At 42.6% G+C, this 14,701-nt stretch overlaps 1 protein-coding gene across 5 annotated transcripts in view; it reads right to left on the bottom strand.

The window, feature by feature from the left end:
• TRAF3 (TNF receptor associated factor 3) overlaps window positions 1-14,281 on the bottom strand; it is a 70,014-nt gene extending 55,733 nt beyond the window's left edge. For 4 of the 5 annotated variants that reach the window (XM_041396566.1, XM_041396609.1, XM_041396600.1 and 1 more), the window contains exons 1-3: window positions 14,129-14,281; window positions 13,768-13,902; window positions 13,109-13,164 (exon numbers count right to left, since the gene is read on the bottom strand). The gene's annotated coding sequence lies outside the window, so the exon portion shown is untranslated. The remainder of the gene's footprint in view (window positions 1-13,108; window positions 13,165-13,767; window positions 13,903-14,128) is intronic. The other variant, XM_041396583.1, reaches the window with a different exon arrangement.
• Between the last annotated feature and the right edge of the window lie 420 nt (window positions 14,282-14,701).

The following is a 14,701-nucleotide window of genomic DNA, read 5'->3' as shown; positions in this document are numbered from 1 at the left end:
ACTTACACTCTGATATTAAAGGATGGAAATGTGAACACTGGAAACAGAGTCAGCTTTTAGACTACCACCAAATGGCATTAAACATATTAGCCAGCATAAAATCTTGGCTAGCACATTGCTGCCATTCTTGAGCTGTGACACTAAGAACTGAAGTAGTTTAAGGAACCAGTTTTACTCTTGTAGAAAATTAGTGAGCCAGTCAGAAGGTATTTACAAGAAAGCATGATACCATGTTAGTCTTCCATTTTCACTTTACTTGTAAAAGCTAATAAGAGAGCCAAGAATCATTAGAAAATAATGAACTGAAAGGAGTTCCTTCCTTCTTTTAACAAGGAAAACATACTGCAACACCACTACAGTATAAAATCCAGTTTACCCAAACTGAAGCAGCTTGATTGAAGGAATCCTTCCTCAGTTTTCAGAGGGCTGATAACAGTTTAATAATTATATTTAAAAACCAAAGAGTAAATTCAAAACATTGCACAGATTATATTATTCCTCTTAATCTGCTAAAAATTACCAATTTAAAAATGCAAATTATATTTTAGTTTCTACTTCTAAAATATTTTGAGTGATACTTACTAGTAAGCATTTTCATCACACAACTTTTTGGAAGTTGGAAATTGAATAAATATTTTTAATTAATGTCATGTATCATACATGCACAGGTATCAGGATTAGAGTTCTAAAAGAGACTAAATTACAAAGCTGCTCATAAACTAAAGTCTATGTGTTAAATTTCAAAAGCACAGAGGTCACATTTGTTTTAGTACTGAAGTAGTATAATTCTATTACCATGACAGTGTGAAACAACTTTCCTAGCAGGCCACAAAGCATTCAGGGGACACACGATCAGAAGCTCAAATTCAGAAAATTAAGTTCATGTTCATTACAGAGTGCCTTAGTGCTGGCACTCCATAATGCAATATATGAACAACTGTTTCTATAGTTCTTATTTTTTATCTGCTTTTGGTGATGCAGATGCCTTTCTAGAGTATTCTGTCCTACTGAAACATTCTCGTCCTCCACAGTACATCAAGACATCCCATCTCATTTTTATTCTCACAAACAATTTACCTATGTATTTGCCAGCAAAAGCCACATTGATGGTAACAGAAGAATGAATGAGAAAGTTCTTCTGACTCAAGTAACTATATGCTTCTTTTTAAACTGAAACCTAGTGATGGGGGCTGCCTCCACTGCCCAACAGAACCAACCTGTAATCATGGAGAAAGACAAAAAAGCACATGCAGCACAGAAATCAGAAAGCATGTTCCTTTCTGTTATCTGCTGATGCACTCATTCATCTGAGGGCCTAAATTCTATGCCTGCAACATACAGACCAAGACCAGCGATGCTGCTGCACTGCTCAAGCAAAAAGCAACATCTCCATGTAGTAATTACCAAAGCATTCTCTTGGGTCCTCAGCACAGCTGTCCATGTGTCCATCAGTTCACATGGAGGTCAAACAGCAGCACAGTTCTGTTTCCTGGGATAGTGAACATTGCTCCTCACCTGCAACCAGACTCTTCTGGCCAGTCTTGACAGTGCTGTACTTAACATGGACTTCACCATCTTTATCCACACACGGATGTAAGTCCTCACCCTCCGTGAACTGGCAGGCTGCACTCCTGATTGGCCTTCCTAAAAAACTATAGCCAGAAAAATACTGGCTTTGTGGGTCTGCCTCAGGTCTTCCACTCAAATCTCAAGAGCAAGCACAGCTCTTCCTGCAATGTTAAACATCTGGAAAGCATGCTGGAGCAAGCTTAATCTGCTACTTTGCAAGATGGTCCTACAGAGCTCAGAACACTTGGAGCTACTCTTACAAGCTAAGGTAACACCATAAAACCCATTGCCTCGATTCAGATAGGAACATAATGGCAGAGAAGCTTCAGTAATTCTTTTCTAATGCTGTATCTCCACATGGTACAGGGAAGAATCTTAGTACAGTAATCTGAAACACAAAACTCCCAGTACAAATTAGAAAAAAAAAATCCAAACAAAACAAAATAACCACACAAGAAATAAAATACTATATAAAAAACCTAGAGCAGTGATAAAGGACGAGTTAGAAAAACAAATCCTTGCAGCAGCAACAAACAGCTGTGTTCCAGCCTATAGAACAGCCCCTGATCTAGGCCTCTGGTGAATGAGAAGTGGAGAGGATGAAAGCAGGCAGAACACCACTCCACACCTGAAAGACTCCTAATTCTGTAATGGAGGCTTGTGTCTTTCTACAGTGCTCTGCCTGCAGACAAAGTGCCCTGTATGGCATATTGGCTCCCCAAACTTCACACCTCCAGTCCAACTATCCCCAAGTCTGAGCACACACTGGAGAAAACCCTGAAGCCTTCTGTGTTTAGACAGCCACCAGAGACAATTACACCCAGGCAGATTGCAGGCAGTGGTCACTGATTTAACGTGGGGAACACTCCAGCATCTGTACCCCCATGCATTTCTCCCTCATTCAATATCAGCAGCAGATCAGTTTTATCAGTTAACATCATGCTGAAAATTCATCAGCCTCATTTCAATTCTCACACTGCCTGCTTTTCCAAAGTTAGTTTGGATTGCCTAACTAGTTCTGCCACAGTCACAGCAAAGCTGTGATACTGTCAAAGAGGACTGATTGACCACAGTGGCTATCTGCAGGAAGAATGACCCCAAGTCACCATTTGTCCTAGTTAGTGAAAAGAGATTAATACCCTACATCATCTTAGAACAATGGAGGCTGAACTCTTCTGTATTAATTAACAGCCATTATACACTAGCCTCTTTACTCTTGCATCTGGATAAGTAGGGTAGCTGTAGGGAAATACCACTTCAGAAGTCACTTGTATCCAAACATTTAAGCTTTCTTTAAAAAAATTTCTATTTACAGGAAAATGAGTAGGGACCAGAAGAACAGAGACATCAGTTTAAGGAATGCATCAGGGAGCTCTAACAGGGAATAAAGCCATACAGAAATGTTATTAAAACATTCACTAAATGCTCTTGTTTCTCTCTTACTTAATGTATGTAATACTTGGCAATGGCCCTGGTAACTTACTACAACATTAAGATATTGTTACATCTTTATTTGGCCTTCCCACCTCTTCCTTGAAATTTACTATGTTGCGGTAGTGAAAAAACCCAAAAAACAAAACAAGACAAACCCAAACCTGAAATCATGACAAAATCATGGTTTTTACAGTTCAAGTCACAATGTCATATAACACAGAAGTCATGTCCAGCACTGATTTAAACACTAGGTTTAAAGGTAGAAAGGGGAGTTCCAGTACTCTGCAGCTCTGGGCCTACTCTGAGTGATGAAGATACATGATTTCATTTTGGTGTCAGTAACAGCATCAAGCCTGACACATTGCATCTAAGATAACATCAGGCTCTAGCATTTCATTTAATCACTCAGGACAGCCATTCATATTTATTATCAAGAGCTTTCCTGTACATCAATAAATTCTTGCCCAGGCACATGAGACATGTACTCCTTTCTCACAAGATACCTGTGCAAATAAAATCCTTCATTTATGCAAAATCTTGTGTTTGATCATTTATTTACTACTTTTTTTTCTTTTTTTCTTTCTTTTTTTTCAAAGCAGAAATATACCATCCCATTCATTTTTGGTGGGTGTATCACAACCCTGCTCTTATCACTTCCTAGGCCTCCTGTCACTTATGTTCTTCACCTAAAAATAAACGAGACACAACCTCAATACACTACAATATGTTGTCACTCCTTCCCTGTCCTGACTACATCCTCTGTGATCAACATGACAGTGGGATATGCTGTTGGATGCCGTTTTGTTACTCCTCCATCTGGAGTCTAAGCACAGCAAAATGCAGTGACAAATCCTGTTAATTGCCAAATCTTAGCCTGTAAACAGAGTCAGTCTCCCACTGACTCCCACTTCAAAGTCAAAGTAGGAGGGAAGAAGCAAGGCCAGGTTTTGTTAATTGCTATGCATCTACTAAGACAGTGCAGAATACTATTAGCCTTCTCTCCATACTCTATCCTGGGCAATGTCAGAATCAAGGCTTTTTATTCAAGGTGACCAAGCACAATTTTCTTCCTTCCTGATGGGTTTCCACCTTCAGCTTTGGCCCCACTCACCAAGCCAATCACGTAACCAAGGGAGGACAAGCTCACGTTTGATACGACGTCGTATGGCCCATCACAGCTGTTACCTTTTAATTGCTCCTTTAAGGGTTATTATTAGCCAGCTCTAAATCATTATTAGCAAACTGATAAAACACTAATGGCCAAGTTCTCTCACACAGTCCATTTTTCCACTTATCACACTGAGTTATTCCAAAATGAATGAGTAAGATCACGTAGAATCATCCCCCTGCCTATTACCTGAACCTGTTACATTACTTAATGTTAATATTTTGAGGAATTCAGTATATCTGACAATCACACATTTTAATCCTGGCCAAGGTTAGAAAGCCAACAAGGATTTTTGCAAACTTCTCTCTTTTCTCTTTGAAAACACAAAATTGCATGTGACTCCCACTGGCTCTCTCACACCATTTCAACAGCTGTTAAACTCAGGTCAAGACTGTTAAGCTAGGCTTCCATCTGCTAGATCTGAAATACCTTAAAGTTTCTAACTCTAAGAAGTGGATTTTTGCTATGCTACATCTTCTTCAAAAGAAAGAAAAAAGGATTAGTCTCAGTTTCTTATGAAAAAATGCATCTCTTGCATTTCTTGCTCAGTTATTTTCAATGCTACTAAACTTTTTTTGCTAGCTGGTTATACTTATCTTGATTCTGTAAATCACACTAAAATTACTTTTACCTGTAATGAAAAGAGAACCCGATGTGACTAACTTGACTGGTCTTGGCCAACACCATTTCTAAAAATTAAGTTTGGGGGTTTTTTTCTACTTACAGCCCTATGGTGTGAGAGAATTCAGAGATCTCAGCAACCTCATTCTGCTGCCTTTGAAGCAACCCTACCAGCAAGAAGTACTTAACAAATTCACTTTTAATTTAGTTTGTATCTGAGCTCTAACTACTGCAGAGAGAGTCAAGGGTCTAATCACAGGTGTTTAGTACAATTCCAGATGCCAAGTCCTGTGTAGAACTGGCAGATAAAGAGTTTAGCCATATCTCATATGCTCACTTTTTGAGCATCAACTTCACACCGACAACCTACAGCATTCAAGATGGTACTCAGTGCCTCTGTGTGCAGGCACCATCTTTGCTCCCTTAGGTTTTTCTAAAGTCAGTAGTCAGTCAGGGCTTAAGCAAAGAAATACCATCATGATGTGTTTAAGTTACAACAGAGCTCTTTAAAATGAAATGCTGGTAGACAGAGTAAAAGAGATCATAGGAACTCAAAAGATTCACAAGAGCGTTTTTGCTGTAATAGTCTAATTAATTTTGGGATTTTAAAATCAAATATTTCTTGAGACTGCAGTTCTTTAATGCTACAGTATCCCCATCTACATGGCAGCAGGGTATGAACATAATGGAGTCAACACTTGCACAGATGAGAGCTGCAACAGAAGCAGCTGCTAAAATCTAAATCACCCACACAAAAAGCATATGATTGATTCCTTCCATACCTCCTTCCCATGATGACAGCCTGTCTTTTTAGTATTTTATCTAATCACTTCAAACTGAAAAAAACCCCATACCTTAGCAAGTATTCCTACATTTGAAAAGTTTATTATAATAAAGAGAAGACCTCCAAAAGAAAAATACAGACCTGGAAATAGTTCTAGGCAGAAGCCTGCTTCTATTGGGTATATAAATATTTCAATCCCAGCAGCACCACCTAATGGAGAGCTCACCAATTTTCCCCCTTCTTTAACATGACAAATATTTGAGTTTGGAGGTGTTAACAACTGGTACTTTAGCAATTGGCCTAATTATTATCCTATAAAATCTGATTAGCTGCAAGAGGAGCCAAACCATTTCTCCATAGACAATCACAGTCATTTTTTCTGCACACACCCACATTGCATTCATACAGAAATTTCTTAAGTACACAAGATCTTTGTTTAACCAGGAGATAAGATTTTAGGAAGATTTTTAGTTAGAAATTTATTAAAAAACCCAAACAACAATAACTGTGCAGCAGGTCCAGCTATCTTAGGCATGTTTCAACTTGCCCTCAAAAAGGAAAACAGAGATGTCATTACCTCTGAAGTGTACAGTACATAGACAAACCCCAACCTAAGATGAAGTTATGCATTCCCAGACATCTTCAGGCTGCAATCCTGCTACAAAACACCCTATGGGAGATGTGCAGCAATGTATTGTAAGCATCAATAAAGTGTGCAACATGAAGCCTGTTGTAAAAATCCATCATTTATCTCTTGCCAACAGACATGACAGAACTTATGTATAACTGGATACACAAGAAGTCGGTTTTTCCCTCACTGCCTTTTGTCCTCCGTGTTCATTATATAAATCACAACACTGTAAGTAAGGGTTCAACTACATTGAACTTTTCCAATTAACTCAGCACATGGACACTTGTTCTGGAATAACTGCCTTTTTATGTATGGCTCAGAGGACTTTCAAAGTCTGTCTGCCCGAGCTCATCTCAAAACAGTCAACTAATATACTGAGAGCTCATATTAAAAAAAAAAAAAAACAAAACCAAACAAAAACACCACCAAAATCTTAGTCATTAATTCTGCAAAATTACACCATCATACTTTGGCTATATGTACTAAAAGCTTTATTTACACAAACAGGATCATTTCAAGCTTCTTCCTCATTTATTTTGAGAGAGTCTCTTCTGCAAAAATACACAGAATGCAGTGGGTAGATATTTATTTGCTTGTCCTAAATCTGTCTTTAAAAAGCAAACAAAAGCACACACAAAACCAACCAAACAAAAAAACTCCGACATAACAACAACAAAAAAATCCCAAACATCAACCAAACCACACAAACTACCAAAAGAGTAAATCCCCCAAAACTCCCTCAAGATCTTACTGGCTAAAATACTGAAAGTTGCATGTCTAAATAATCCTTTTCAAAATGAAAGTGCAGTTCTCAGGAATTTGCAAGAAGGAAGAGGAATAAGGGAAATTTATGGTGCCAACTAGTGAAAAATATCCGATGAAATTCAATGCTCAAATAATAATAAACTTGCTTTATCTTCCTAGAGATTGCAAAAGAATTCTTCTGTCTATGCTCAAAACCACACTGCTACAAAAAACACCTGCCAAACACTATGAGCAACACAACAGCAATATCTACTATCTGAACTACAGCAGAGGATTCATTGGCATTTCCATCACATATTGACACCATGGGTGAGTAGTGAGATGTATTTGCTAATCTGAACTATAGCATGCTCAGGTTCTGTAGATAGAAACATGATTCAACTCCTGACAGAGAACAGGACACTACTGACTTCAAGGGATACTGCATGTCATTAACTCCAAATGAAGTTAGCACAAATCCTTTATTCCCCAGCTCCCCACCAAAATACTAAATTGGAGAATGCAATGGAAATGCTACTGCATCAAAGGGTTCCAAAACTTCTAGACAGGCACACATGCAGCTCAGCAGTCTTCATTTATTTAGGTATCCAACATCCTCCTACTCAAACTGCCAAATGGTAATATTTTGAGAACTTGGCACTTTACAACCACAAGGACTTTTATCTTCATCTACTGGATACAGAACTGGTATCCTAACCAAGTTCAACCACAACAGCTGCAATGATAAAAACATTCCCTGAACAGAAAAGATGACAGTGCAAAGGATGGAATAAGAACAAGTGTAGACACATGTACTTCAGACAACAGTAAGGGTACACTGCAGTGTGACCTGGAAGAGCAGAGCATGTTAATTCACCTGGAGTGGGAGGTGGGGCAGAGAGGGAATCACAGAAGCAGGCAGCTACAGAGAGGTCATAGAAAAGTGGATTTTGCAGACAGAAATTACTTGCCAGAGTGTGAAAATAGGTACAATCCTGGAAACAGGAGAAATTACTCGCCAGAGTGTGAAAATAGGTACAATCCTGGAAGCAGGTATTTCAAGGGGAAAAAAAAAAAAAAAAAAGAATTACATAAATGCAAGTGAAGGGGAGAATGCAGTTACTTTGCTCAAGTGCAAGGATGAAACCACCTTGGAATAAAAGTCATCTGTTAGCAACTCTAAAATTGCAAGAAATCTGCTCAAAATCAGGTCAAAATAAGTCACTTCTAAGAATCAGAAGGACCAGCTGGAGAAATTAAGAGCGTTTATGCTGTTTGGACAAACATGATGGAAGAGAAGCACAGCACAGACAAGAGCAATCCATTGGTAACTGAAGAGCTTAAATGCAGGAAGAGGAGTCACTTGGGATGGTTTAAAGGAGATTAAAACAAGAACAAGTTAAATGAAAATGATGAAGTTATACTTCCTGGGCAAAAATCAAGACTTACATCTGCGACTCATTAATTCACAAGCCTCAACACACAAAGCAACCCACTCTCACAAGGTTCCTCTCTGTGGAAAGACACAGAGTGGGCACAGTCAATCTGGTGCAGCACACAAGACCTTCATTATAAAAACCTCTAATAATTGCTCTAATTATCTCTCTCTCGTATGTGCAGAGATCAGGTTACAAAACAAAATCCATTCACATTTGGTTTATGCGCTGAGCTTTGCTGTTACAAAGTGGCACAAGTACCACGCAAGCTGGCTCCATAAAATAAGTAATAAAATGTTACTTTTCTAGAACATTCAAAGGAGAAAGCCAGGAACAAGTACAAGCACGGGAACAACTACCACTGAAAAAATCCTGTCCCGTACACCCAGCTTCACAGAGCACTGCAGGTTTGCTGTGGGCATCAATGGAAGAGCAAAGCAGGAGCTGTGCTGTTTCCTGTCCCAGGATGCTGACGGCACAGGATGGCACAGCTCTGCAGAGAGGCAGGACTGGATGCCTCCACACAGCACTTGTAATTCACTCACTTTATCAACAGATGACGCCTGCACTGCCCTGCTGGGTCTCAGCACCTCATCATTTTTATGTCCTCAGATCATAGGAAAGTACCGCTATTCCCATGTTACTACAGCCCAGGAAAATGGTCTGTATATGGAGCAAGAAGCTAGACACATAACAAGCCACTAGCTGCACCAAAGTTATTTTCAGAACCCCAGTCAGCTACCACCTAAACCTGCACAACACCCCAGTTTCTCTTGTCTTTCCCAGCACATATTCCACACTTAAGAAAACATCCTGAAGCGTTGATAACCTCAGGAAGAACATCAAGTTCAAATGCATGAGAAAACAATAAACAACAGAGGATGAAGCATCAGCAGACTCTAAGTCTTTACTCATCCTGCTAATCCTAACAAAAATCCTAACCACTTGACTGAGACATCATGCTTCCTCTCACTCTGTTCCTTAGGCACACTGAGTTTTGATTTTTCCTGGCATGGCAAAAAGTTTCAAGAGAAGGAAGTGACACTACTCTCAACTGGCCTGTGGTTTGATGATGAGAATACTCCCCAGGGAAGTAGGAAACTTGGGCTGGAATCCCCCTTCTGCCCCTGGGACTCGGACATGATGTCACATCACTCAGCACTGCAACATCAAAGCCCCTTGTTGGTTGGGCCCTAACTGAAAGGCCGAAGTACACACATCTACAGGAATGTCAGAAAGCCAAAGCCCAGCCTCCAGGTCTCCTGGTTTTACACTGGCACCTGCAGTGGACCATCTTCTCTTTCTTGATTGATGTCAAAGCTTGCAGAAACAAAGTGGCAGCCAAGAAGGCACTTATTTTACACTAGCACCTGCAACACACTTTGCAAGACAGGTGAAATCCAAATTGCTTGTTTTCCTAGACACCTAAGAAAGCCGTAAAGACTCATGGCATTTTGAGCTTGTCTTCCATGTGCATATCTTACTTTATCTACAAAAATGTTTTTCTCATTAATGTAGAAACCAAAACATGAGACAAAAGTCCAGTATTATTCCAAATATTAAATTTTTCTAATTACGAGCTACCTACAGTCATCACTAAAACATGTAAAATGGAAGATTCATAACTTCTTTCACAAATATTTTTGAGACGCGTTTACTGTATGCAAGAAAAGACTCACTTCAGAGCATTTAAATTACTACAGAATTAGTAGCAACTTCTATCATGGCAGATAATCTACTGAATGTTTCCTCTATGCATCAAAGAAAACGATTTTACAAATCAACATTTTATGAAACTTATATATATATAACTTATATATATATATATATAAAACTTATTTTATAATTTATTTATATAAAATAATACCAGAACTCGGAAATATTCCAACTTAAGGCATTCCTGTTATACCTACTGAGATTCTATAGCCTGCAACTGGCAAAATTCAAATCCTGATGTCCAAGTACACAACACCCCAAATTTCAGTAGATGGAGCGAACAGGGGATGGAATCCATCACACACACACAATACTCAACTTCTGCACACACAAACATGTTGAGACTTTGCTTCCCAAGCTGCCTGGACTAGATGAACAGCAGAACTTGAAATTCTACTGAAATCACATTTTATACATGCAGAGCAAAGCAGCGGGGAAGAACAACAGCACAGAAATCAAAGCCTTAGCATTTTTTGGGGGGTGGAGAGGATTAGTGACCTACAGTTGTTGTATATCATTTTAGAGACACTCGCCCTGTTAACCTAGTTACAAAGCCAACAGTCAGTAGCAATTTGAAGTCACAGTGGCAATGATATTTTTCCATCAGGGCTCCAGAAGAGAAGATGCACATGAAGAAAACAAACACCCCCTCAAAAACTATGTAAATATCTCTCCCTCTCTCAGACACATATGGAATTCTCAATAGCAAATCACCTTTTGCTTCATTTTCTCCTTAAGTTCTAAGATGTTTCCACTGGATACTTTTCTTACTTCCCTTAGATATCCTGAGAGCTTTTTTGCATTTATTTCCTTTTCTCTTCTTTCCCATTACAAAGAGAGAGAGCGAGAACACATCTTCCTACATTGTGGGCACCTAATGATAGCTCATTATAAGGTGACTCCCTTTTTCTCCCAATTCTCTAGTCCTTCCTCCTGCCACAAGAAAAAAAGACCGAAAAAAATGAAATGTTTGTGATTTGTCAAAACTAAATATACTCACCTTAAACTATCCATTTATGAGGGCATGGGATTCCAGCAGGCAGAGCTGGGAAACCAGTTATATCCTCTCTGCCAGCCCCTTACTACTGTAGTTTCTACAGCACCACTTCATCATCACAGGTTAAAAAGTTTAAGACAAAACCTAGTGCAAGTACATCGCTCCCTCTTGTGCTACAATCACACCTTTATTCTGCTGCACAAAACCACACAACTCTCCCTCCCCTTGGCTTCTTTTCCCCATATTTCATCTTGAAATCTACAATTTCTCCCACCACTTCTGGTGTTCCTGAGCCAGACACCAAAAATTCAAGGAGGTTTCAGATACAAGTATTCTATTCAGAAAGTATCCACAGCTTAAAGAAACAAACACACACAAACTCAAGCCTTAGCATTCTTTAAAGGAACTGTGCATCAGATACCTGAAACCAATGTGTAATGAGCCATCTTCACACATCACAAGATGCAGCACCTTCAACTAAGAAACACTATCATAATAAAAAAAACTCTAATAAAATCCAGTAACTACATCATCTAAGAGATAAGAGATCAGAATGTTGTGTTTTCACAATATCTATTAATACAAGGCCAGTTTAGGATTGGAGTAGATTTAAGTCATTCCTATTTTTAAATTGCCTTTTCATCTGAAGAAGAACTATGATCAGCTGCTTATCAATCAAAAATCAAGGTTTTTGGCTTTTTGTATTTTCAGCATTGCCTTATCTACTATAGAACAGCTGGACTTCAGTACCAAAAAGCCATTCCTCTTCTCTCCTTAAGTGTTCATTATAGACAAGAACAATGTAAAGACGTAAAATACAACATGATCCCCAGATCATTTAAAAGACAAACTGAATTTACATGGATGAGTATGACTCCATAAATTATCTCTGGTCACTGATGCCGATGTATCAACAGTAAATACACTTACACGATACTCAAATTCTCTGAATCCATGCAAGAATGGCTTCTCAAAATTGGTATCATCAAACTTAATTACAGGAGGACTTCAGGAAAGCCTAAAGACTGAGTCATTTAGCACCCCTTTTGATTAGAATTAATTTGTGTTGATACCAAATGCACTTTATGATTCTATATTCTAGGTCCAGCTATTATTAGAAGCAACTCACCAAGTCATATTTCAGTAAAACACCTACCATTCTTGTGCTGGAACAACCCAACTTTTATAACCCCCTAGTGCCGCCTGCTTGCAATGCCCAAGCTCATGATACATCAGTGTTTCCGTTACCAAGCTCTATGACAAGGGGCTTCCCAGGGCAGCCATAAAAAACTGATTCCGTCCAAATGTTCAAGTATTTCTCACCTTAAATGAACAGCCCTCTCCCTAATCACCACAAACAACATTTAGATCTCAATCTATATGTGGTATGAGCCAATGGCTCGTTAAAAAGGACAACATGCAGTAACAACCATCAGTGCAGCCTTTTAATCCAGGCTTCTAGGCAAGTCAATAGCCATTTTAAATGCAGATTTTTACTACTTCAAATTATACTATTTCATTTGTCTAAGCTAGACACTGCCAGTACGCCTTTGCATCATGCACTAAACTCCTTTCCAGTCTACAAATGCAAGTCCAGATTAGTGCTCAGTAATGCTATGTGCATCCTATGGGACAAATCTGCAAGGAAAAACACACCATTCTACTCAAGAAATAGAAAACACGTAAATTACAATATAAAGCATGTAAGGCTCGGATCTCGACAAGCTAGAGAGGTCACAGACCCAGAGACAGCATATTTCAAATTGTATCACCGGAACTTCCCACATTTTACTACTACAGAAACAGCAAAAGATGAAAGATGCTCTAATGCGTGGTGAAGATCCACGCAGAAGAGCACATACAGTCTGTCACGTCACACACAGGCTCTGACCGGCAGAACATCAGATTATGCCTCTTAACGTTAACACAATTTATTCTGATTTTCTGCAGGTAATTCAGATCTCAGGCACTCAAAAGACAGAAATAAATCAAGACGTAAATGCCTTACCTTCCTATTTCACAAGCCACTGCAGTTCTCAGATTATGAGTCAGTCATAGGTTAATCTGCAGAGGAATGACTCAGTATAAACTTTTAAACATTCATGATTTTTTTCCTAACCTACAACACGGCGATTCATTCAACGCGCTAAAACGCGGCGTCGCGAATCAGCGCACGAAATGAATGGCGTGAAAACAAAACACTTTTCTTTCCGCTCACGGCAGGCAGACGGGGACAGCGCAGCGCCGGTGCAGGCAGGCGGACTTTGCGAAAACACAACTCCTTGCGCGCCGATGAGGGGCAGCTCCGGCGGGTCCGGGCGCAGCCCCATGGCCGGGGAGCGGCGGGGGCTCCGCCGCAGCGGCAGCCGGGGGGACGCGCAGCCGGGACCGCGCTCCGCGCCAGGCGCGGCGCTGCCGGCAATGCCCCTTTAAAGGCCGTCGGCCCGCCCCCAGCACTGCATATGGAGGGAGCCAGGAGCGAGCGAGCCTTCTGCATTCAAACGACACATCAAACGCCGCAAGCGCCGCCGCGGCTCCCGGCTCCGCTCCTGGCCTCGCCTCCCTCCGCTCCCCGCACAGGCACACGCACCGCGGGGAGCGGGGCAGAGAGCGAGAGGAGCAGGGGAGGGAAGGGGGAGGCAGGAATAAGTAAGCGAAAAGGGGCACCTGCAAAGCCCTGGAGTGCGAGTGCGTCCGGGCAGGAGAGTCCGCGTCGCTCCGCCGCAGGCTGATCTATCCCCAGGCACCGGCCGCCGCCGAGGTCCCGGCACGGGCTGCGGGTGCAGCGCGCTCGGCCCCTGCCTGGCAGCAGATGCCTCGGTCAGCGCTCAGTGCCCCCGCCGGAGCGCCCCCGGCTCCCGCCGCCCGCCCGGCCCCGGCCCCGTGCCCGGAGGCGGGCAGGCGAGCGCGGCCGGTGCCGGAGCCCCGCGCGGGAGCCGCCGCCACGGCGGCAGCGAAGCTCCCGCCCTCCCTCCTCCTCCTTCTCCGCCGCCCAGCCGAGCCGAGCCGAGCCCCGCGGCCGCCCTACCTGCGAGCGTGTGCGGGGAGCGGGGCGGCGGGCGGCAGCTGGAGCCGGGCGAAGGCGACCGCCAGCCCGGCGGAAAGTCCCGACCGCTGTGCGCCGTCTCCCCCCGCCCCGCACTTCCTCTCCCGCCCGCTCGGGCTGGAAATCCCCGGCGAAGCCCGCTGCTCTCCCGGCTCCTCCCAATCACCGAGGGCGGGCCCGGCACAGCCGCTCAGCGCGCAGGCGGCAGCCGGGGGCCGGGCTTGCCCTGGCCGCTGGCCCCGGCTGCACCTGATGCTGCTGTCACCCCCCTCCCGCGGGCACGACTCGGGCAAAGGGGCCCCGCGCCCGGGGAAGGAGGCGCGGGCTGGGCTGTGGGGGGCGGCGCGTCCCGCTCCGGGCCGGCGTGGTGCCGGCGGAGCCGTGGGGGCTCGGCCGGAGGGCGGGCGCTGCTGCTGGGCGCTGGGGGAAGGAAGGGCGCGGGGGATGGCGCCGGGACGCGGGGCTCCGGGAGAGCGGGAGAGCCGCTCGCTTCCCCTGCCTGTCCCGGGGGAGGTGCAGTAGCCCCGCTCAAAGAGGCGCCTCGAACACAATAGC

The sequence above is a fragment of the Onychostruthus taczanowskii genome, unplaced genomic scaffold (assembly GCF_017590055.1).
Source record: "Onychostruthus taczanowskii isolate IOZ18803 unplaced genomic scaffold, ASM1759005v1 scaffold1, whole genome shotgun sequence".
Taxonomy (NCBI): Eukaryota; Metazoa; Chordata; class Aves; order Passeriformes; family Passeridae; genus Onychostruthus; species Onychostruthus taczanowskii.
This window is presented reverse-complemented; position numbering and strand designations above follow the sequence as displayed.